Consider the following 23,396-nt stretch of genomic DNA (forward strand, 5'->3'; position numbering starts at 1 on the left):
ATGCAATTGTTCGACACAGCCACGGTTCCTAGACTCAGCCAGCATCGCCACAATTAAGACATTAGTGATTTGAAACAAAAACAAAACGAATGACAGGGGATAAGGTTACCCTTACATACTGTACTGGTGTACATGTTCGTCTGCAAGATGTTTAGCGGTATAACGTGTACTACTTTTATCATTTTTGTTACATTTAATTAAAGGCTTTGTGTATTACTGTTTATAAATTCTAACGCCGTGCAGCACTAGTGCTTAGAGGAGGGGGTAAGGCAAATTCCACCCATGAGCATTTCGTGTAACATCTTGAAAGTAAAGAATGAGAGTACTTAGTTTACTGATATGGACTATCAGTTAAACAGAAACCCTTTACGTATTAACTTTTCTCATTGTATAGCACAACAGTGTAAACTATCTGTAATCGTCATAAGATAGGACAAGGCATATTCATTGTAAGAGTAGTCATAATTGGTATTAGACGAGCACGATCAGAAATAAAAATGAACCAAGAGACGACGCCCGCAGGCTGTAGTTGGGATCTTAGTATTGTAGCTTCACATATTAGAACACCTTTAAATTGTAGTACTTAAACAACCGCTCAAAATACTTCCAGTTAAAAATGCACTAACTAATTATTATCCCTAGGTCATGTCCAATTTCTATGCGGTTTATTGATCCTTGGATGACTACAGTAGTACTTTGGTTATTATTTTATCAACATCAATAATCAGTATGCAGTTAAGAGCTGTATTTAAAGTTATTATTTAAAGTAGTTGTGACCAGCATTCTGTGAAATTTGCGACTTTTTGCAGCTATTTATTGTATTCATTATTAATTAATTAATTAATTTTCATTACATGTATTAAATTATTTAATATTATTAAAATTATTTGTTAAAATTAATTATTACATATGGTTCCTGAAGATGGGCAGAAGACTTTTCAACAGTTGCAAGGGCAATAGTGTACACGAATGACTGGTCTGATCGACGCATTAATCAAAATTGCCTTCCTAAGTTGGTATTGCGAACGGTTAAAGCAAGGGGAAATTACAGTCGTGATATTTGCCAAGGGCATGCAAGTCCACTGTATGGTTTATGATGGTATTCTTTTGGGTAAACTATTCTGTACTGGAAACAGTCTCCCATTCATGTCCCTGTGTGGATATGAATGTAGTCATCATGAAAAACAAATCTAGGATTCTATGTGGAATGTTAGATCCTTTTATGGGGTACGTAGATTAGAAAATTTAAGAATAAAAATGAATGGGTTGAAGTTATAGTGGGAATTACTGAAGTGCAGGGCAGCAAGACCAGACTCCTGATCAGGTGAAAAAAGGGCTATAATTATTAAATCAAATAGGGGTGATACAGGAGTAGGTCAAGTAACGAATAAGAAAAAGTAATACGGGTAAGGTTCACTGGTGTGCAGAACCTACGGAGGAAAGTTACTTTCACATGATGTGTCACTGCCAAGTATAAGGGGGAATTAAAAAGTTTCCATTTGAAGGCCTTACAGTCCAGATTCGGTATGCCAATCAGGCAAACTCGTCATGAGCATTGAGGCAATAATCCCACTGACACACCATGTTGAAGATATCTGTTTCTTAAAACACCGTGTCTTGTTATGTGAAGAAGTCCATAACTGCCTGCTGCCATCTTCGTTTGTCAGGAAACGTCGACCCTTTAAGGCCTTTTTTTAAGGGATCGAAGATGTGATAATTGCATGGCGAGAGATTAAGGCCGTTGGGCGGTTTTCGAGTGTCTCAGATTTGTCCATAATGGATGAAACTGGTCTCCCAGGTTGACCGACCATGTGGAATGGTGCGCCAAGTTCCGTGCTGGTCTTGTGTGGAACCGTGACCAGCACGGAACTTGGCGCATCATTCCACGTCGTTGGTTTTCGACAGACGTGACATTCTCTGATGGATGTTTACTGGTGTTTGTCCTTCAGCACCCAAGAAAAGAATAACAGCATGTTGGTTCTCTTTGGACGCATTTGCTAACGACATCGCCATAGTTCACGTTTCCGAATTTACCGCATGGAATGACAAAGAAACCACACTAATCTGTTGCCTACATGCTTAAAGATTCTCATCAGAGTCGCGCTACCTCGCATATACGCTGCAGCAACGCCCTCAGACGGAAAATTCTTGATGGCCCCTATAGCATGGCTCGATGAAATTTGGACCGTACATGGAAAGAACTGTTTCGGTACCGCACAGAAGGTAACTGATAGAAACAGGCAATGAGACGAACATAAATGTCACTTTTATTCAAAGACAATAATACACTGACGTCACTGCGATTCATTGTGGTGTCCTACACATTATAATGGCGGGCCATGCTTGCCACAAGGCTGATAACGAGTTCTTGTAATAGGGCGCTCTCTTTCTCCACCGAAAACGTTGAAACCAGTTGGTTGGTCGTTGGTGCACGTGGACGAGCTACAATACGTCTCCTCGTATTCTTCCTAATGTGCTGTACATGCAGAGTAAGTTAAGTTACTTTTCATTCTTTCTACATCTACATCCATACTCCGCAAGCCACCTGACGGTGTGTGGCGGAGGGTACGGAGGGTACCCTGAGTACCTCTATCGGTTCTCTCTTCTATTCCAGTCTCGTATTGTTCGTGGAAAGAAGGATTGTCGGTATGCTTCTGTGTGGGCTCTAATCTCTCTGATTTTATCCTCATGGTCTCTTCGCGAGATATACGTAGGAGGGAGCAATATACTGCTTGACTCTTCGGTGAAGGTATGTTCTCGAAACTTTAACAAAAGCCCGTACCGGGCTACTGAGCGTCTCTCCTGCAGAGTCTTCCACTGGAGTTTATCTGTCATCTCTGTAACGCTTTCGCGATTACTAAATGATCCTGTAACGAAGCGCGCTGCTCTCCGTTGGATCTTCTCTATCTCTTCTATCAACCCTATCTGGTACGGATCCCACACTGTTAAGCAGTATTCAAGCAGTGGGCGAACAAGCGTACTGTAACCTACTTCCTTTGTTTTCGGAATGCATTTCCATAGGATTCTTCCAATGAATCTCAGTCTGGCATCTGCTTTACCGACGATCAACTTTATATGTTCATTCCATTTTAAATCACTCCTAATGCGTACTCACAGATAATTTATGGAATTAACTGCTTCCAGTTGCTGACCTGCTATTTTGTAGCTAAATGATAAGGGAACTATATTTCTATGTATTCGCATCACATTACACTTGTCTACATTGAGATTCAATTGCCATTCCCTGCACCATGCGTCTATTCGCTGCAGATCCTCCTGCATTTCAGTACAAGTTTCCATTGTTACAACCTCTCGATACACCACAGCATCATCTGCAAAAAGCCTCAGTGAACTTCCGATCTCATCCACAAGGTCATTTATGTATATTGTGAATAGCAACTTTCTGGTGTTGCAACGTTAATGGGCAGTCACTTAGTTTAACGGTATCTTGTGTTCGTGCTAAACAGGCGACTTGCTGTGCTTGGTTTCATATTTGCGGCAACAGGAATAAAATTACGTAAATGTCGTTTTTGCCAACGTATGAGATCAAGACTGTACCATCGACATATTGCGCGATCTAAAGAGGATCGCGTCAGTGATCTCCAGGCAGAATCGCTCCGTCATAAAGCAAATGTAGCTAGTTAGTATCCTACATCGGGCGTGGATGTAGGTTTTAAAGGTGTCATTTGCACGAGTGGGCTTCGCACGTGGTACGTCACTATGAGGACTATTCGATTATTAAGGTCCGATCGCTCGCGCAATGGAAACCACAGTAACAATAAAAAATATTTGCAACAGTTCGCTACTCCTTCCAGCTACTTCTCTACATAGTCGCCGCTACAGCTTACACATTTGTCGTAACGTTGTATCCACTTTACAATACCCTTGTCATAGAAGGCAGCCGTCTGTGCTTCCTGCCAATTCTCTGTGGTGGTCTGCCCTCGTAATTGTTACATGAAAAGTTTCACAACACTTTCTGATATTCATTTTATTTCCGTATTATTTTTGCTGCAAAGCCTATTGGAAAAATTCTGAAAGCGATGACTCCTAATTCCGAAGTATGTTTGTTCTGTTTCTACTTTTTTGGGTACTGCGCTGTCAGTTTTGCCGTTTCTTACACAATTAAGAGACCAAATTTCCTGGAAATTTTTTTTTCTGCCACTAAAGGAGGTATCGTGGAAGGTCGTATCATGGAAAAAGAAAACTCGTTGCGTGTTGCCTCAATATTTCGATTTGCCTTACGTGTTTTATGCAGAAGCTGTCAACAGCACGAATCGTAACAAAAAAGTGAAGCTAGACCTTACCTATCCTCCATGCGCACCGAAATTAAATTCTCGTCGTTCACGGAATTTCAAAGGCTATACCTAGCTCCGCGTTTATTTTGTAGTTCTTTTTAGCGAGTGACTATAAGGGAGGCATTTGTTGTCCTCGAAATCACAGTCGGCTGTCTCGTGCCTGGGACAGCTGCGCGATTAGGGCTTTCAAACGGAAAAAAGCAATATCGCGAGCATTCAAACACCCCTGCTCTGCAAAGCATTTCATTATTTACCTACAACTCTGGGTGAATGTTAAAACACCTTAATGCTCAACCATCGATAAATACAGAAAGTAATGTCTGTGTTTCTCGCTAATGTAATGGACAAATTTACGGTGACCTTTGATGCACAAGCGCTTTAATGCATAAACTTAGAGAGTGACTCTTAAACGAAATAAACTGGATAATGTTCATCCTGTGCGTTGTACGGATGCAGCTCCAAACATTTCTAACTTCTAAATACTTACGTACTTAATCGTTGCCTGTCTCAACGAAACATCCTGCAAATAATACTGAATGAAAAGAAAATTATAAGTTTAAACCTCGAGTTTTAGTTTTACAGTACACGTAACACATATGAGTGAGAAGTACAGTTTTGTGCTAAATATCGATTAATACAAAATCGAATTATTGATCCTTAGTTTGCTACTACTGGTATGTAGTAACGTAATCTGTATTTTCTATAATTGTAGTGTAATAATTGTTACAGGGCTCACTAGACTGTCAGGAGACCTTCAACGAGTTTTCTCAGCTTACAATCTCGGAATCAGTCCCAGAAGATAGTTTCAAATCTGTAAATTGGCACCGGCCGCAGTGGCCGAGCGGTTGTAGGCGCTTCAGTCCGGAACCGCGCGACCGCTATGGTCGCAGGCTCGAATCCTGCCTTGGGCATGGATATGTGTGATGTCCTTAGGTTAGTTAGGTTTAAGTAGTTCTAAGTTATAGGGGACTGATAATCTCAGATGTTAAGTCCCATAGTGCTCAGAGCCATTTGAACCATTTTTGTAAATTGGCATGAATATTTCTGGTCAATGTTGTTTTATGGAGATGTAAGAAGGAAACGACATTTCAGACTCAATAAACTGCAAGCACTAATTTGGAATTTTCTCAAATTTCTTTGAGATCTTCTAGGTAGTACTGAGAGCAGATGTGGCGGACTGACAACGACATTGTGGAGGGCTGTACACTCCCTGAATTAAAAGATAATTTGAGTGACTTACATGAAGTGACACTATGTACTGTCACTTGATTGCCATTATAAATTTTTAATTATGACTTAATTAGTTTATTAACAGTAATTATCGCGTACTGAATTCGTATGCGAAGACAATAATAACTACCTCCTGACCTCTTCCGTCGAAATTAAATACATACATGAAAAAAAGTTTTGCATCACCCCAGTTCCCAGGACTCCTGAAGATAGACATTGACTGTGAATACTGTATCACAGACACAGTCCCTTTGACTGTTCAGAGATGTCACTAAACCTGTCCAAAGACGTAAACAACCATGCCTGAGCAGCGCCTATTAGACGGAGGGAGTCCGACAGCCGATCATTTCCAGTCATTCCACCAGGAAGATTTAAAGAACCATGACTGAGCAGCGTCTATTAGACAGAGGGGTCCGACAGCCGATTAGTTCGTCATTCCACCAGGAAGGAGGTACACGGCTCGTGTTGTCTGTAGTTCAGCCATGTCTAGACGGTCAATACCGCGGTTCGAATCCGCCCACATTGTTACTTTGCGCCAGAAAGGACTCTCAACAAGGGAAGTGTCCAGGCGTCTCGGAGTGAACCAAAGAGATGTTGTTCGGAAATGGAGGAGATACAGAGAGACAGGAACTGTCAATGACATGCCTCGCTCAAGCCGCCCAAGGGCTAGTACTGCAGTGGATGACCGCTGCCTACGGGTAATGGCTCGGAGGTACCCTGGCCATGTTGAATAATGCTTTTCGTGCAGCCACAGGACGTCGTGTTACGACTCAAACTGTGCTCAATAATAGGCTGCATGATGCGCAACTCCACTCCAGACGTCGATGGCGAGGTCCATCTTTGGAACCACAACACCATTCAGCGTGATACAGATGGACCCAACAACATGCTGAATGGACCGCTCTGGATTGGCATCACGTTTCTTCACCGATGAGTGTCGCATCTGCCTTCAACCAGACAATCGTCGGAGACTTGTTTGGGGTCCACCTGGTCAGGCTGAACTAAATGGTTCAAATGGTTCTGAGCACTATGGGACTTAACATCTGAGGTCATCAGTCCCCTAGACTTAGAACTACTTAAATCTAACTAACCTAAGGACATCACACACATTCATGCCCGAGGCAGGATTCGAACATGCGACCGTAGCAGCAGCGCGGCTCAGGACTGAAGCGCCTAAAACCGTTCGGCCACAACGGCCGGCCAGGCTGAACTATCCAGCGATTGCAGCAAGGTGGAGGTTCCCTGTAGTTTTGGGGTGGCATTATGTGGGGCCGATGTACGCCACTGGTGGCCATGGAAGGTGCCGTAACGGCTGTACGATACGTGAATGCCATCCTCCGATGGATAGTGCAACCATATCGGCAGCATATTGGCGAGGATTCCGTCTTCATGGACAACAATTCGCGCCCCCATCGTGCACATCTTGTGAATTATTAGAGTGGCCAGCATGTTTTCCAGACATGAACGCTATTTAACTTGCCTGAGATAGATTGAAAAGGGCTGTTTACGTAGGACGTGACCCACCAACGACTCTGAGGGATCTACGCCGAATCGCCGTTGAGAATTGGGCAATCTGGACCAATAGTGCGTTGATGAACTTGTGGATAATATGCCACGACGAATACGGGCATGCGTCAATGCAAGAGGACCTGCTACTGGGCACTAGAGGTACCGGTGTGTACAGCACTCTGATCCATCTCCGAAGGTCACGCTGTATGGTAGTACAAAGTGCAATGTGTGGTTTTCATGAGCAATAAAAATGGCGGAAATGATGTTTATGTTGATCTCTATTCCAATTTTCTGTACAGGTTCCGGAACTCTCGTAACCGAGGTGATGCAAAACTTTTTTATTTGTGTAATATGTTTTAAGGAAGGGATAACGGTTCATTCTTACTCTGAGAGTACACTGACCGTCTGTCAAAATATTTTTGGTGAAGAGGCAGCTGTGTTCTCAGAGTACTGTGGCAGTTTAAGAGGGAAATAAATGAAACATACCCTGGAGAGAAGGAATGATATTCAGCAAACGAGAAAAAACGTAGTTATCCTGTTATTATCCCAGCACGTGCTACATAGGTACCGCTTCAGAGCGTGAAGCACCGTTGACGAATGTCCTCACACTACCCTTGTGCTAGCTCTACTCTATGAACATCTGTGTAACCGAAGCAAGAATCAACAGATGTCCGTTTAATTAATATATGGGACTTAACATCTGCAGTCATCAGTCCCCTAGAACTTAGAACTACTTAAACCTAACTAACTTAAGGACATCACACACATCCATGCCCGAGGCAGGATTCGAACCCATAAGCCACCGATATATCAGCTGAAGTACACAATTATCCCACAACGTAGCCCGGTGCGTCATTTTTTTTTAAACTGTAGATTTTTAGTATAATAGGGTTTCTTGAAAATAAAATAATCGTCTTTCGTCTCATCACAAAGACAATTTATCATCTACACTAACACAAGGATAGCCGGTCGCGGTGGTCTCGCGGTTTTAGGCGCTCACCCCGGAACCGCGCGACTGCTCCGGTCGCAGGTTCGAATCCTGCCTCGGGCATGGATGTGTGTGATGTCCTTAAGTTAGTTAGGTTTAAGTAGTTCTAAGTTCTAGGGGACTGATGACCGCAGATGTTAAGTCCCATAGTGGTCAGAGCCATTTGAACCATTTAACACAAGGATACGCAAAGAGGAGACGGAAATGAGAAGAAGCCTGGGTGTGAATGGAAACTCTTGATTGAAACTTCTGCTTTTCCTAGCACAGGTGTTGTTCAGCTTCTTCCAGCGCACAAGTAAGAACTCGATTCGAATGACAGCTATGCCACCCAAGTCTCCTTCAGCAGCCACTTCCACAACATGTTACTGCTAGTATTACTGGCTGTGTTTACGCATACGTCTGTCATATAGCGCTTCCTGTTAGGCAGAGCAATGTGTGAGATGCATTTTGTAAACCACGTGACATAAGTCCTCAGCAAACTAAATACATGGAAACGAATATATTATTGGGACAAACAATATTTCATAGTCTACACACGAATATTATGAATGTAACTCTGGAATAACTGTCGTACTTCCAGTTTTATGCCACAAGCATAAACTCCAACAGTCATAACAAGCCATAATATTCCGTTTACACAGTGGGCCTATAGGAAAGGCGTAAAGATTTACATTTACACTCTACTACTATCGGTGGAGAGTATGGCAGGGGTACTTCTCATTGTACCACTTATAAGAGTTTCTTCACATTCCGTTCGCGTATGAAAAAAGTGAAATAATGAAAGAAGGAAGAGTAGGGTTTCACGTCCCATTGACATCGAGATTATTAGAGGCGGTGCACAAGCTCAGACTGTTTTCAAGGATGGTGAGGGAAATCGGCCGTACCTTCTCAAAGGAACCACCCCGGTATTTGCTTGCAGCGATTTAGGGAAATCACAAAAAACCTAAATCTGGATGACCCAGCGCGAATCTGAATCGTCATCCTCCCAAGAGGATTGAAGGCACTGTAATATCGTATTTATCTGCCGATACCAGGCAAGCGACTTTCAACTACAACGTCTGACTGTACGAGAATATACGTAACGGATGTACGAGTTCAGGTCGTAGATGCATGGTTGTCGACATGTGGAAGTTTTGGTCTGGCCGTGAGTCGTGCACGGATAGCCAAATGATAGGGCGACCGCTCGTGATAGCCGGGAAATCTGGCACAAATTTTCATTCTCGTCATTCCATTCTACAACCGATGGTTGTCTTTATTCGCAATTACGAATTCATTTAATGGATAGAGAACAGGACAACCTCACGTAATTTGGACAGCAGGCATTACATTTCTTGTGTGTTCTGACTGGTAGCTTCAGGGTCTCCATGACGTTATCTTTCCACATCTGCATCAATATTCCGCAAGCTATCTGCCGCTGTGTGGCGGTGGGTACTTCTGGGTACTTCTAACTGATTTCCCCCCCCCCCCCCCCCTTCCCTGTTCCACTCTCGAATGGCGCCACTTGGGAAGAATGACTGTCTGCATTAGCTCTAATTCTCGAATTTTCTCACCTTAGTCATTTAGTGAGGTTTATGTGAAAGGAAGTAATACGATGTCCGACTCTTTCCGAAAAGTACTCTCTCGAAATTTCAGTAGTGAACCTCTCCGTGATGCACAAAGCATCTCTTGCAACATCTGCCACTGGAGTTGAGAGTCTCTATGACGCTCTCAGCCGCCTGAACTACCTCGTGACGAAACGCTCCGCTGTTCGTTGGATCTTCTCCGTCTCGTCTATCAGTCCTACCTGGTACGGGCCAGAGATTCATGAACATTACTCAAGAATCGGTCCAACAAGCGTCTTGTAAGCCATTTCTTTCGTGGATGAGCTACATTTCCCTACGATCGTTCCTATCAATCTGTGTGGCATCTGTTTTTCCTTCTTCGTACGTATTTTATATAGTCATTCCAATTAAGGTCGCTCTGAATAATTACTGTTAGATAATTTACGGTAGGTACTGATTCCAGAAATTTGTCATCAGTAGTGTAGCTGTACAGTAGAGGATTTCGTTTCCTATGTATGCATAATATGTTTTATTTAGTTGCGTTCAGCGTCAACTGCCAGAGACTGCACCATTCATCAATCTTCTGCAGGTCTTTCTGCTAATCGATACTGTCTTATGGCTCTGCTACTGTCTTACAGGCACTACGGTCGCAGGTTTGAATCCTGCCTCGGGAATGGATGTGTGTGACGTCCTTAGGTTAGTTAGGTTTAAGTAGTTCTAAGTTCTAGGGGACTGATGACCACAGCAGTTAAGTCCCATAGTGCTCAGAGCCGTTTGAACCATTTGTCTTACAGGCAACCACATCATCTGTGAACAGTCTTCAAGATCATCGTACACTTTCTACTAGATCATTTGAATGCATTGTAAACAGTAACGGTCCTATCGCATTTCCTTGGGGTACTCCAGAAATTACCTTTATATCTGTCGATTTTGTTCCATTAAGAACGACGTATAGAGTTCTGTCTGCTAGAAAGTCTTGAAATCAGTTGAAAATCAGGTCCGATAATCAGGAAGCTCGTATTTTTTTTGCTAAACGGCAGTTCATCTTTCAACAAGGTAACGAACGACCGCATGTTGTCCTCCTGTCTTTATCTACCTCGATACACAGCGTGTTTGACTGTTGCCTGTCCAGCGCGTTTTCCAGACTTCTCAGTAAACACAGTTTTCATCTGCCAGGAAGTTTCATATCAGCACACACTCCGCTGTAGAGTGAAAATTTCATTCTAGAAACATCCCCTAGGTTGTGGCTAAGCCATGTCTCCGCAATATCCTTTCTTCCAGGAGTGCTAGTTCTGCAAGGTTCGCAAGCGAGCTTCTGTGAAGTTTGGAAGGTAGGAGACGAGGTACTGGCGGAATTAGAGCTGTGAGGACGGGGTGTGAGTCGTGCTTGGATAGCTCAGTTGGTAGAGCACTTGCCCGCGAAAGGCAAAGGTCCCGAGTTCGAGTCTCGGTCCGGCACACAGTTTTAATCTGCCAGGAAGTTTCACTTCGACTGGTGTCTCTAGCCTACAGTTGAAGCAGTGTGGAATGACTTCGTATCTGTCATCCAAACTCAGTTCGACTCGACGTCCAGCCTGGCGAGAGTCATTGTCACCGCCAGAAGTGACAGCTGTGTATACTAAATTTCGCAACCTACCAACGCTTGAAATCATCTACAATCTTAATAATGTATTTTTCCAACTATACTGTACAATGAGGTGTTCAAAGTCATGAGAAAGCGTTATGCACATATACAGATGGAGGTAGTATCGCATACACAAAGGTACAAAAGGGCAGTGCAATGGAAAAGCAGTCATTTGCACTCATGTGAATCATGTTAAAAGATTTCCAGCGTGATTATGGGCGCAAGACAAGAATTAACAGAGTTTTAACGCAGAATGGTAGGCGCACGGGACATTCCATTTCGAAAATCGTTAAATAATTCAATATTCCGAGATCTACAGGGTCAAGAGTGTGCCAACAATACCCAATTTCAGGCGTTACCTCTCACTACAGACGACGCAGTGGCCGACGGCCTTCACTTAATGACCGAGAGCAGAGGCGTTTGCGTTGAGTTGTCAGTGCTAACAGACAAGCAACACTGCGTGTAATAACCGGACAAATCAGTGTGGGACGTTCGACGAACGTATCCGTTAGGACAGTGCGGCACAATCTGGCGTTAATGGGCTATGGCAGCAGACGACCGACGCGAGTGCCTTTGCTAACAGCACGATATCGCCTGCAGCGCCTCTCCTGGGCTCGTGACCATATCGGTTGGACCCTAGACGAGTGGAAAACCGTGGCCTGGTCAGATGAGTCCCGATTTCATTTGGTGAGAGCTGATGGTAGCGTTCGAGTGTGCCGCAGACCCGATGATGCCATGAACCGAAGTTGTCAACGATACACTGTGCAAGCGGGTGGTGGCTCCATAGTAGCGTGGGCTGTGTTTATATGGAATGGAATGGGTCCTCTGGTCCAACTGAACCGATCATTGACTGGAAATAGTTATGTTCGGCTATTTGGAGATTATTTTCAGCTATTCATGACTTAATGTTCACAAACAATTATGTCAAGTAATTAGGCCACCTTTGTTCGCGATTGGTTTGAAGAACATTTTGGACAATTCGAGCGAAGGATTTGGCCACCCAGATCGCCTGACATTAATCCCATTGAACAGCTATAGGGCATAATAGAGAGGTCAGTTAGCGCACAAAATCCTGGACTTTCAACACTTCCGAAATGATGGACGGCTATAGAGACTGCATGGCGTAATACATCTTCAGAGGACTTCCATCGACTTGTTAAACCCATACCATGTCGAGTTGCTGCACTACGCCGGAAAATGGGAGGTTCGAGACGAAATTAGGAGCTATCCTATGACTTTTGTCACCTCATTGCGTACGCACAACAAATAAAATTTGTTTATTTGCGATTCTTCCTGCTGTCGCAGTTTTAATGGCCAGCTGTGTATGAAGGTCATAGCCTGGTCAACAAGGTCTAGCCGGCCGCTGTGACCGAGCAGTTCTAGCCGCTTCAGTCCGGAACCGTGCTGCTGCTACGGTCGCAGATTCGAATTCTGCCTAGGGCACGGATGTGTTTGATGTCCTTAGGTTAGTTAGGTTTAAGTAGTTCCAAGTCTAGGTGACTGATGACCTCTGATGTTAGGTCCCATAGTGCTTAGAGCCATTAAAGAGATCTCTGGATCTAAATTCTATTGACTATAGCACATGTTTGGGAAATCGTCAACTAGTTTTTCAGGCCTCCACGCAGCGCCTTTTCATAAATGGGTTCCATCATCAATGGGGCATCTACAGAGACCATCATGTCGCTGCCAAGCATGCGTGGAAGCTGAGGGTAACAGTATCCTTTATTAACTGTTCTGTCGTTATGGAAGTCGTTTTGGTGTTTTGCGACTCTTTATATGTGTATTGCTTGTAGCAAAACGTTCACAACTACAAACATATTTTTGACATTAACAGGATAATCGTCCAGTCCTTGAAGGCCCAATGGATGCCGGCCAGCCGCCGTGTCATCCGCTGCCTGGCGGCATCATGCGGAGGCAATATGGAGGGGCTTGTGGTCAGCACACCGCTCTCCCGATCGATCTGACGACTTTCCAGATCGTGGAACCGCTGCTTCTCATTCAAGTAGCTTTTCATTTGATATCGCGAGGCTGAATGCACCCAGTCCTCCCACCAATGAAAGATCCTTGTCAGTACTGGGAATTGAGCTCGTGTCCACCGTGTAACAGCCAACTACGCTGACTACTTTTTCCTTTGTCTATTATTCTTCGTAATTTTTCATAATCATTTCTGTGCGGATGTCGCATTACACCTCCGAAATTACATAGATGAATGCTTCACTCAGTTTCTTCATTACAGAGGGTGGTCAGTTCCTTGAACGAACCCGCCGACATACCGTGCCTGCTTGGGAAACCAACAAAGAGTTCTTCAGACCTCCGCCCAGCTCCTTACCACTCATCTACGGAGGCGGACATTTTTGATATTGCTGCAAGGTAAATATCTTAATATTAAGGTGCACTATGTTTTGAAACATTATCAACATCTTACCTTGCAAAAATGTATTGTTTCTACAAAGTTATTTCAATATTATTCAACACTTTATGTGGGCACGTGCAGATTGTACGCACGATGGGCGGAGATATTGTAATATTAACCATACTCCCAAACTTCTGTCGGCTCTTAAATATATGGATCGTTCTGCATGAATTACCATTCCCTACAATAAAGGAAAACAAATGAGTTTGAATGCGTCGCGAAATAATGAAAATTCGGACCAGTCTCGGGTTTCTATCCCAGATTTGTAGCTCCTAGAGAGAAGTCTCCTAAACCGTTTAGGTTTTTATGAGTGTCCCTGATGTTATCGTCCCATTTCTAACGACATGTGTGCACGGATGAGCATAACTGGTTGAAGCGACTGTTCGCAACAGGAGACGACCCGCGTTCAAAGTCAGCTCTGAAACATATTTCCTTTTCTCTCAATATATTCGTTAAATTTTCAGGCGTAGCATTTTGTGATCGGATTTTATTGTTATCATTTGATGTCACTAAATTTTACTGGTTCCACTCCCACGAATTCCATTAATTTCACTTTAACGAATTTAATTCAGCTAAAGTCAGTACGACTTTGAACATTCGCTTGATCCTCGTGAGCGAGATCAGATTGTTCCTAGCCAAAATTTCCAGTTCTAATCTCATGTGCGACATTCTTATTCTTTGTTATTTACAGAAGTTAAGAGTGTGATTTTCATTCTTCATTCTCTTTTTGGCCATAGAACGTTTTGACTCTTACATTTCTCTTCAAAACGTCCCGTTGTTTCAGTTAGAAACTTGTTCTTATTATCTTGATTTTTGGATTAGTTCAAGATGTGATCTTTTCGTTATCTTTTTTATTGATTAATTTAATTATTTCCTCACTAATTAAGTTATTTATTTCAGATTAAACCTTCCCGAAAGTGGGATAATCTTGTTTTACTCACAGTTTAATTACCAAAAACATTTTTACGAAAATTTATTTTTGTTAAAGGTTTTGACAGATTCATGGTTGTTCCGTCACTCTTTGAGAAGGAAAACAAAAACTTTTGATGGTTCTGATGCTGAAGTAAAGTACATTATACAGTGACTGTGTTTTGATGCTTAAAATGCTGAAATATTCTCACTCATACTATTTCATTGCCCTGTCACTAAAATTTCCCCTACTTTCACACTTTCCAGTTTCTTCAGCAGACAGTGCCATCGTCCCTCCGCTAGTGTTTTCCAATACGATGGGTGGAACATTGGGCGCCCACTAGTGCCTTCCTGAGCTTTTATTAGCTTGTCGGCCTGCTGTGACCGGCCGTCGTTTGCGTGTTGACTGCTCTCCCTCAAACGCTCACTTCCGCGTGGTTGCTATGATTCCCATCTTCCTTTTACTGTTCCCAGCTGTTGTATTTGCAGGCCCGCGCTTCTTTTCCAGATTGCAGATTTACTCTCTGTGATAAGCCCTTTGTAAGCGTCGTCTCTCGGCAAGCAGGCTATGCGGCCGCGCCATTCCTTACGAGGGGACTGTCAAGGATGCCCTTGCGTTACAACTCCTCAATTCAGAATGCCGGATTCTCTCCCGTAATATTACGCCACCATGACATGACAATGTTCCTCTAAATATTACACAAAATAAATACAACAGCCGAACAGGTCCACAACTCCAAAACGGTATTCAGATACTGAATACATACGGCTAAGAAGTATGTGCGTCTGTGTATAATTTAAGAAAGCGCAAGACTCGATAGACCACGAGCCCTTTTTAAAAATCATCTTGCTAGAAAAGCATATTTCCACCATCAGCTGTACAACTGTATATTTATTCTGAATCGATTTTTAAAAAATGGCTCTGATCACTATGAGACTTAACTGCTGAGGTCATCAGTCCCCTAGAACTTAGAACTACTTAAACCTAACTAACCTAAGGACATCACACGCATCCATGCCCGAGGCAGGATTCGAACCTGCGACCGTAGCGGTCGCGCGGTTCCAGATTGTAGCGACTAGAACCGCTCGACCACTCCGGCCGGCTGTATCGATTTCAGTTATAACAACCATCTTCACAGGGGGAAACAGTAAGGTACAAAAGAGAAAAACATAAATATACACAAGCAACATAGAAATGGGGAATTAGAAAAGGTTTTAAAACCGTAGTGCTTACACAGTATACATCAATGGATGAAAAATATATTTTCGTCAAACAGGACACAATCAAATGTGGTACACACATAACGGTCATAAGAGTCTATCTGAACATAAACGTGCTGTACATTAGCACACTTATAGTACTTAAAAAATGACACGTTATAATTTTCAAACGAACAAGTACACTCTAAGGCAGCCCAAAAAAAGACGCACCACGAAAGAATTATCCGAATGAAACGGAAATCGGCAGCGGTGATGTTCATGTACAGACAAACAAATGACCATTGTTTCAGAAAAACTGAATGCTTTATTCAGAAGTAAGAGCTTCACACATTGAGCAAATGAACAAGCCAGTAACGCGCTGGTGCACCTCCGACCTTTATGCAAGCAGTTATTTGGCTTTTCATTGATCGGTAGACTTGTTTGGTGTCCTTCTGAGTGATATCGTGCCAAATTATGTCAAACTGGGGCCATAGATCGTCAAAATTCGGAGCTAATTGCAGGGTCCTGCCCATAATTCACATAACGTTCTCAATTAGGGAGAGATTCGGCGACCTTGCTGGCCAAGTAGGATTTGGCAAGCAAGAAGTTAAGCAGTAGATACTCCCGCCGTGTGTGGGCGGGTGTTATCTTGCTGAAGTGTAAGCCCAGGATGGCTTGCCATGAAGGGCAAGAAAACGGGGTGTAGAATATCGTCGACGTACAGCTGCACTGATAGGATGCCGCGGATGACATCCAAAGGGGTCCAGCTATGAAAAGAAAATTCCTAGTCGTCGAGCCGGGGAGCGACAGTCAGTCTGGAATTCCGCCGCTGTCCCAGGCGTCTCCAGACACTTCTTCGACCTGGAATCTCATTGACTGGAGTAGAATTGTCCACAGGGATGAGTCCCGCTTCGAACTGAGCCCCGATGATCAGTGAAGACGTGTCTGGAGGCGCCCTGGACAACGGTGGGCTTATTCTCTGCTAACGAATAAATACACTACTGGCCATTAAAATTGCTACACCAAGAAGAAATGCAGGTGATAAACGGGTATTCATTGGACAAATATATTATACTAGAACTGACATGTGATTACATTTTCACGCAATTTTGGTGCATAGATACTGAGAAATCAGTACCCAGAACAACCACCTCTGGCCAAAATAACGGCCTTGATACGCTTGGGCGTTGAGTCAAACAGAGCTTGGATGGCGTGTACAGGTACAGCTGCCCATGCAGCTTCAACACGATACCACAGTTCATCAAGAGTAGTGACTGGCGTATTGTGATGATCCAGTTGCTCGGCCACCATTGACCAGACGTTTTTAATTGGTGAGAGATCTGGAGAATGTGGTGGCCAGGGCAGCAGTCGAACATTTTCTATATCCACAAAGGCCCGTACAGGACCTGCAACATGCGGTCGTGCATTATCCTGCTGAAATGTAGGGTTTCGCAGGGATCGAATGAAGGGTAGAGCCACGGGTCGTAACACATCTGATATGTAACGTCCACTGTTCAAAGTGCCGTCAATGTGAACAAGAGGTGACCGAGACGTGTAACCGATGGCACCCCATACCATCACGCCGGGTGATACGCAGGGAAGGTGATGACGAATACACGCTTCCAATGTGCGTTCACCGCGATGTCGCCAAACACGGATGTGACCATCATGATGCTGTAAACAGAAACTGGATTCATCCGAAAAGATGACGTTCTGCCATTCGTGCACCCAGGTCCGGCGTCGAGTACGCCATCGCAGGCGCTTCTGTCTGTGATGCAGCGTCAAGGGTAACCGCAGCCATCGTCTCCGAGCTGAAGGTCCATGCTGCAGTAAACGTCGTCGAACTGTTTGTGCAGATGGTTGTTGTCTTGCAAACGTCCCATCTGTTGACTCAGGGATCGAGACGTGGCTGCACGATCCGTTACAGCCATGCGGATAAGATGGCTGTCATCTCGACTGCTAGTGATACGAGGCCGTTGGGATCCAGCACGGCGTTCCGTATTACCCCCCTGAACCCACCGATTCCATATTCTGCTAACAGTCATTGGATCTCGACCAACGCGAGCAGCAATGTCGCGATACGGTAACCCGAAATCGCGATAGGCTACAATCCGACCTTTATCAAAGTCGGAAACGTGATGGTACGCATTTCTCCTCCTTACACGAGGAATCAAAACAACGTTTCACCAGGCAACGCCGGTCAACTGCTGTTTGTGTATGAGAAATCGTTAGGAAACTTTCCTCATGTCAGGACGTTGTAGGTGTCGCCACCGGCGCCAACCTTGTGTGAATGCTCTGAAAAGCTAATCATTTGCATATAACAGCATCTTCTTCCTGTCGTTTAAATTTCGCGTCTGTAGCACGTCATCTTCGTGGTGTAGCAATTTTAATGGCCAGTAGTTTAGATTGCCTACACTGTCTTCATTGTCTCATGTGTAAACAAATACCCTTAATAGCTAGACTGATATATTTAGTGGTATGACCACTTGTCTACATGTGAAAAGCGAGATAATTCTGTAGGTTTTCTTCCGTCGGCTTTTGATTTCCTCAGGAGCAAAGAATTACACAATATTAATTGGTACTAGCTTTAACTTAATTTTAGGGCTAAACAGTATTAATTTATTATTACATTTAGATGTTCTCTAGTTTGTTTTGAATGTTTATCATACTTTTATTGCTTCTGTCGATCTGCATACGCAAATAACCTCATCTGCAGTTTATCACATTGTATAACGTTTCGAAAATCATACTCCATTACGATCCTCTTAGATTAACTCCTTTCACATTGTTTCGTTCAGATAAATACATCGCATTTAATTCCTGTAATACTAAGGTCCACATAACATATATCACGTTATAAATCTGTGTTGTTATTCAGAGAATGGACACCATATCATTACTATATTTTTGTTACTGTAATATTTAACTAGACCAAAGAACATTTGTAATCTTTTACAGATTCACAATTTGTATTTGTTTCAAATGATCTATTTGACGGATACATAAAAGTTGTACCTTTGAAAATCATAACGTGTCAGTTATCAAGCGTGAAGTTCTCACCAAGTATACAATGCTAATGTGTAGTACGTTTATATTGATTATGTTCAGACAGACTCTTACAACATTTATGTATGTTCTGCATTTGGTTGTGCCCTATTTGGCGAAAATGTATCTTTGATCCATTGATGTATACTGTGTAAGTACTACGGTTTTAAAAACTGTTTTTAATTTCCACGATTCTCTATTTTGCCTGTATCTAATTATATTCGTCTGTCTTTTGTGTCTCACAATTTTCCCCTGTGAAGATGATTGCTGTAACTGAAACCGGTAAAAAGAAATACAGTTGTACAAGTGATGGCGTAAAAGAAATAGAGTTGTACGAGTGATGGCGTAAATATGCTTTTTTTTTTTAATACTTAACAGCTGTAGACGGTCACTTAAGAACAGTTTTAACCTGATGCGAGGTTGACTGGGAACTATTGACCCTTTTCACAGCCACTCCAACAGACATGAAGACTCTAGAATGTGTCTGGCATTCCCTTAAGGTCAAACAAGAGCGTGACAAGATAACACCCCATATCCATTGTTTTTAAAACGTGTTCTCGAAAAGGTCATCCGAACATAATGAACAGAGTTAATAAAAAATGGCTACATCTTACTCAGAACAAAACCAAGTTTAAAGGAACTACGATTCAAAAAATGGCTCTAAGCACTATGGGACTTAACATCTGAGGTCATCAGTCTCCTGTCCGCAGCTCGTGGTCGTGTGGTAGCGTTCTCGCTTCCCACGCCCCCCGGGTTCGATTCCCCGCGGGGTCAGGGATTTTCTCTGCCTCGTGATGACTGGGTGTTGTGTGATGTCCTTAGGTTAGTTAGGTTTAAGTAGTTCTAAGTTCTAGGGGACTGATGACCATAGATGTTAAGTCCCATAGTGCTCAGAGCCATTTGAACCATCATCAGTCCCCTAGACTTAGAAACTACTTAAACCTAACTAACCTAAGGACATCACACACATCCATGCCCGAGGCAGTATTCGAACCTGCGACCGTAGCGGTCACGAGGTTCCAGACTGAAGCGCCTACAACCGCACGGCCACTCCGGCCGGCTGGAAAAGTAGTCATTTGCACTCATGTGATTCATGTTAAAAGATTTCCAGCGTGATTATGGGTGCAAGACAGGAATTAGCAGAATTACCAGAGCAGCGCGGTTCCGGACTGAAGCGCCTAGAACCGCTCGGTCACAACGGCCAGCGAACTATGATTCATGTCCAGCCTTTTCCGACTACGTCACCATCCGATCGACTGACATAGATAGCGACAGAATCCCACTCAACCTAGCAAATTAAATGGTCAAACAAAGTGACTCGCTGATATTCTTTGAGAAAGCAGAAGAAAAGACCAACACTAAATGTGACCTATCAAAACTGCAGAAAAAAAATACAAAGACATCAACGAAGTAGACAAGTTTCAAACCCAGGAGATATCATAGTAAGAAACAGTTTTGAGAAGTCAGTGCTCCCATAACGAAGAAGCAGACTTAAGGCAACTTAAAAAAAAATTACAAAACATCTGCTATTAAAAAAATTCCTTTCCCAGGAAACAAGTTAGATTATTACACAACAGTTTTGACAATGTAAGCGAAAATTCACCATTCGGAAAATGCTGATAAGTTTTATCCATATTTTGCTCGTACTGCTTATTGTGGAAATAAGCAGGAAAATATTGTCCATGAAACTGTCGCTGAATGTCTTCTTCAATCATATTTCAAAGCCGTAGTGTCTGACACAAGAGCTTCAAATTCGGACGCTTTTAGCTGCATGGTTTAAAACTTTCGGAAAAGGTCTCCTGAATTCCAGGCAACAGATGTATGAAATTGTTAGGCAACATATGTATGAAATTGTTCTCAAAAGCGTTTTGTGGGAAACCTGAGCCGCAGAACCAGTCTTCAGATAATTTCAGTCTGATGGGACTGGAATAGATTTTAATAAATTCCAATCTGGAATACAACCAAGACTTGTATTTCGTCGTTGTGTCCCGAATACTCCATGTTGTTCGAAATACTTTGTGAAGTTCAATCTCACGGAGCAGGTTTGCGTGCTCCATGTTCTATCTATCATGCAAGAGAGCTATTTATTACTTAAAAATAGTTCTTAGCGTGAGTAATCTGAATTATCACAATAAGAAGAAAAAACAATTTTTAATATTTGTATATTCTGTGTCCTTTCTTAAGCCGAAGTATCCTATTTGGACTTCAGTATTATTTCGAAAATTTATACATATCATGTTGTCTCTCGTAGTATCTCTAGTGCAGCTTCACAAAAATCGAAAAATAGTTGAAGGTACCTCTGGCTCAGTTATGTCGCTTTAGCCATCTTTAATCCTATTCATCTGCTGAATGAAAAATGAAAAAGTCACTGCATTAAATCGTAAGGTAAGACTGTCAGTTTAAAATATTAAAAAGATTCAAACAGAAATCGATAAAATTCCAGAAGTTATCAATAACAGGATTGAACAGTTTCTTTCTAATGAAATAAGACTATTTTTTAGATTTTAATTGAAGGACTAGTTCCTTAAGACAGGTCTTTTGCATTGGGTTAAAAATGAAGGCATCGATAATGCTGAGATAAATTACGTACATAAAACGAGAAGCAGAAGCAATATTTATTTTAGGTACCTTCCGAGTACCATACATAGGGTTCCAGAGTGCAAAAGATACTTATTCAGAGAAAAATGATTTTCAAAATAAAATGTGATTTTTTTTCATCATACCTCATAGGCACTGTACATAATTTTATATGTTGCATTATGAACTTTAATGGAGCATTATTTATAACTTACTTGAAAGCAATTAGGTTATTAATTAATCAGCCTCTCCTTCACAATATTTCTTATGACAAAGAAATAAATAACGTTTTTATGCGACTTTTTCATTTTTTCCAAATACACAAAGACGTGCCAAACATTTTAGTCGATAAATTACTGTTTATTTCTAAGGTTCTCGAATTATCTGTAAGACAACAGGGACATGTGACTCTCTAGCTTCTGCCGGCGTATTTTACGACAACATAAATTACGGGTTTACGGTCGTATCTCTAATTACATTACTCCGTAGCGTGACGTCCACATTCTTCCACCCCCTTCTTACGATTCCCTAACGCTGTTAACAGCCCCCTCACACAGAAAACCATCCCTAGCCATGCCTTCACACAAATAAATACGTACACAGCAGTCGTACCCTGTCACTGCTGGAATGTTTGATTAATCTTTGTGTTCCGATGTCATCGTCTGTACGTCTCCCTGAACTGAATATTGTAGCAAACTCATTTTGGGCTACTCTACTCATTGGGTGCATAAAATTTTTTAACCCTTTTATCTATAATGAAAACCAAAATGACGCTGGATATCTTATTGATTTTCACGTTAGTAGATTACTTTTAGACTGGCAACAACTACAAAAGCTATAGTAAACCTGTAGGTTGGTTCGAACACGACAGTGCTTTACAGAATATGGCCTTACTGCAGGTCATACTCCCTCGTCTTCCTCCGACTTAAGTGAGTCACCGAGTCAGCTATAGGGGAACTTATTGTTTAAAATGTCCATCGAACTACTGTGCACCTTGGTATATTTCACATTAAAAAATCACTGCCAGATGTGATAGAATCTATGAGTGGCAGAAAAGCTCATAGGGACAACTGGGTATCGTACCCAGAACTTTTGGATTCCTAGTATGGCTCTTACCGAATTTTTCCATCTTTGTTTTAAAGGCCCTACATACCCTTCAGCCCCTACAGAGTTATCGAGTCAGAAATACATACCACGAAATATAAAAGCGAAAATATTGTTAGAAACGACAGAGAGAATGGACGTGACAGCGGTTATGAAGGAGGGAGGATACCAGATTTGCGCTGAGGAGGCAAAACAATATGACCACGTGCTTAATAGCATACTGATCCACCTTTGGAACGCTACACAGTAGCGACTATCGGTGTCATGGATTGGACAACTCCTTGATAGGTTTCCGGCAGTATATGGGACCAGAAGTCTAAGCATAGGCCATACGATTGCCATAATAACGAGCCGGTGGTTCCGAGACGATCTTTTTCAAGGACTGGGCCATAACAATCTGCCGCTTGTCAAAGTCGCTTATGTCAGACGATCTCCCCGTTTCCGGTCCGAAACGTCGCTATAAATGTTGTCCATTCGTCTCTTGTCAGCTTATATGATTTCCTTGCAGCGTCACGTGACCGCAACAACACCAGACGGCATTCAGTGTCGCGGTGTGCAGTGATCAAAGAATCGTTCGCACAGAAGAATTGAAAGAGATGATGTCGGTCCTTGCGGGACAATACTCGTGAAGGAGCACTCCTCGACTTACGTGTTGATAAACGCTTCGAAGAATACAGTGTGAATTGTAATGGAGAAGCAAAAATTATACCCCTGTCACAGACAGTGAGTGCAAATGATTTAGAGTCTAGAATTTTGACCTGCCAATTGATTAAGTTGAAATACATGCTTTGGAACTGGTGGTACTTACTTCGAACAGTTGTACGAGCTTAAGTAGTTGCTGTAACATTTTTTTTATAAGTCAGAAGAAACCAAACCTTCATTTAAAGCCATTAATTTCTCATCTCAAGGCAGTCAGTTTAAAACTCTCTAACATCGTTATAATTTGAACCTTAAGATTTGG

The 23,396-nt window shown here is 42.5% G+C and overlaps 1 protein-coding gene and 1 non-coding gene across 2 annotated transcripts in view; one reads left to right on the forward strand and one right to left on the reverse strand.

Moving 5' to 3' along the window:
- LOC126470563 (uncharacterized) overlaps positions 1-23,396 on the reverse strand; it is a 341,531-nt gene that overhangs the window by 125,585 nt on the left and 192,550 nt on the right. The window lies entirely within an intron of this gene.
- Trnas-cga (transfer RNA serine (anticodon CGA)) lies at positions 10,948-11,022 on the forward strand. The gene has a single exon. It is a non-coding gene; the product is annotated as a tRNA-Ser (tRNA).

The sequence above is a fragment of the Schistocerca serialis genome, chromosome 3, assembly GCF_023864345.2.
Source record: "Schistocerca serialis cubense isolate TAMUIC-IGC-003099 chromosome 3, iqSchSeri2.2, whole genome shotgun sequence".
Lineage (NCBI taxonomy): Eukaryota > Metazoa > Arthropoda > Insecta > Orthoptera > Acrididae > Schistocerca > Schistocerca serialis.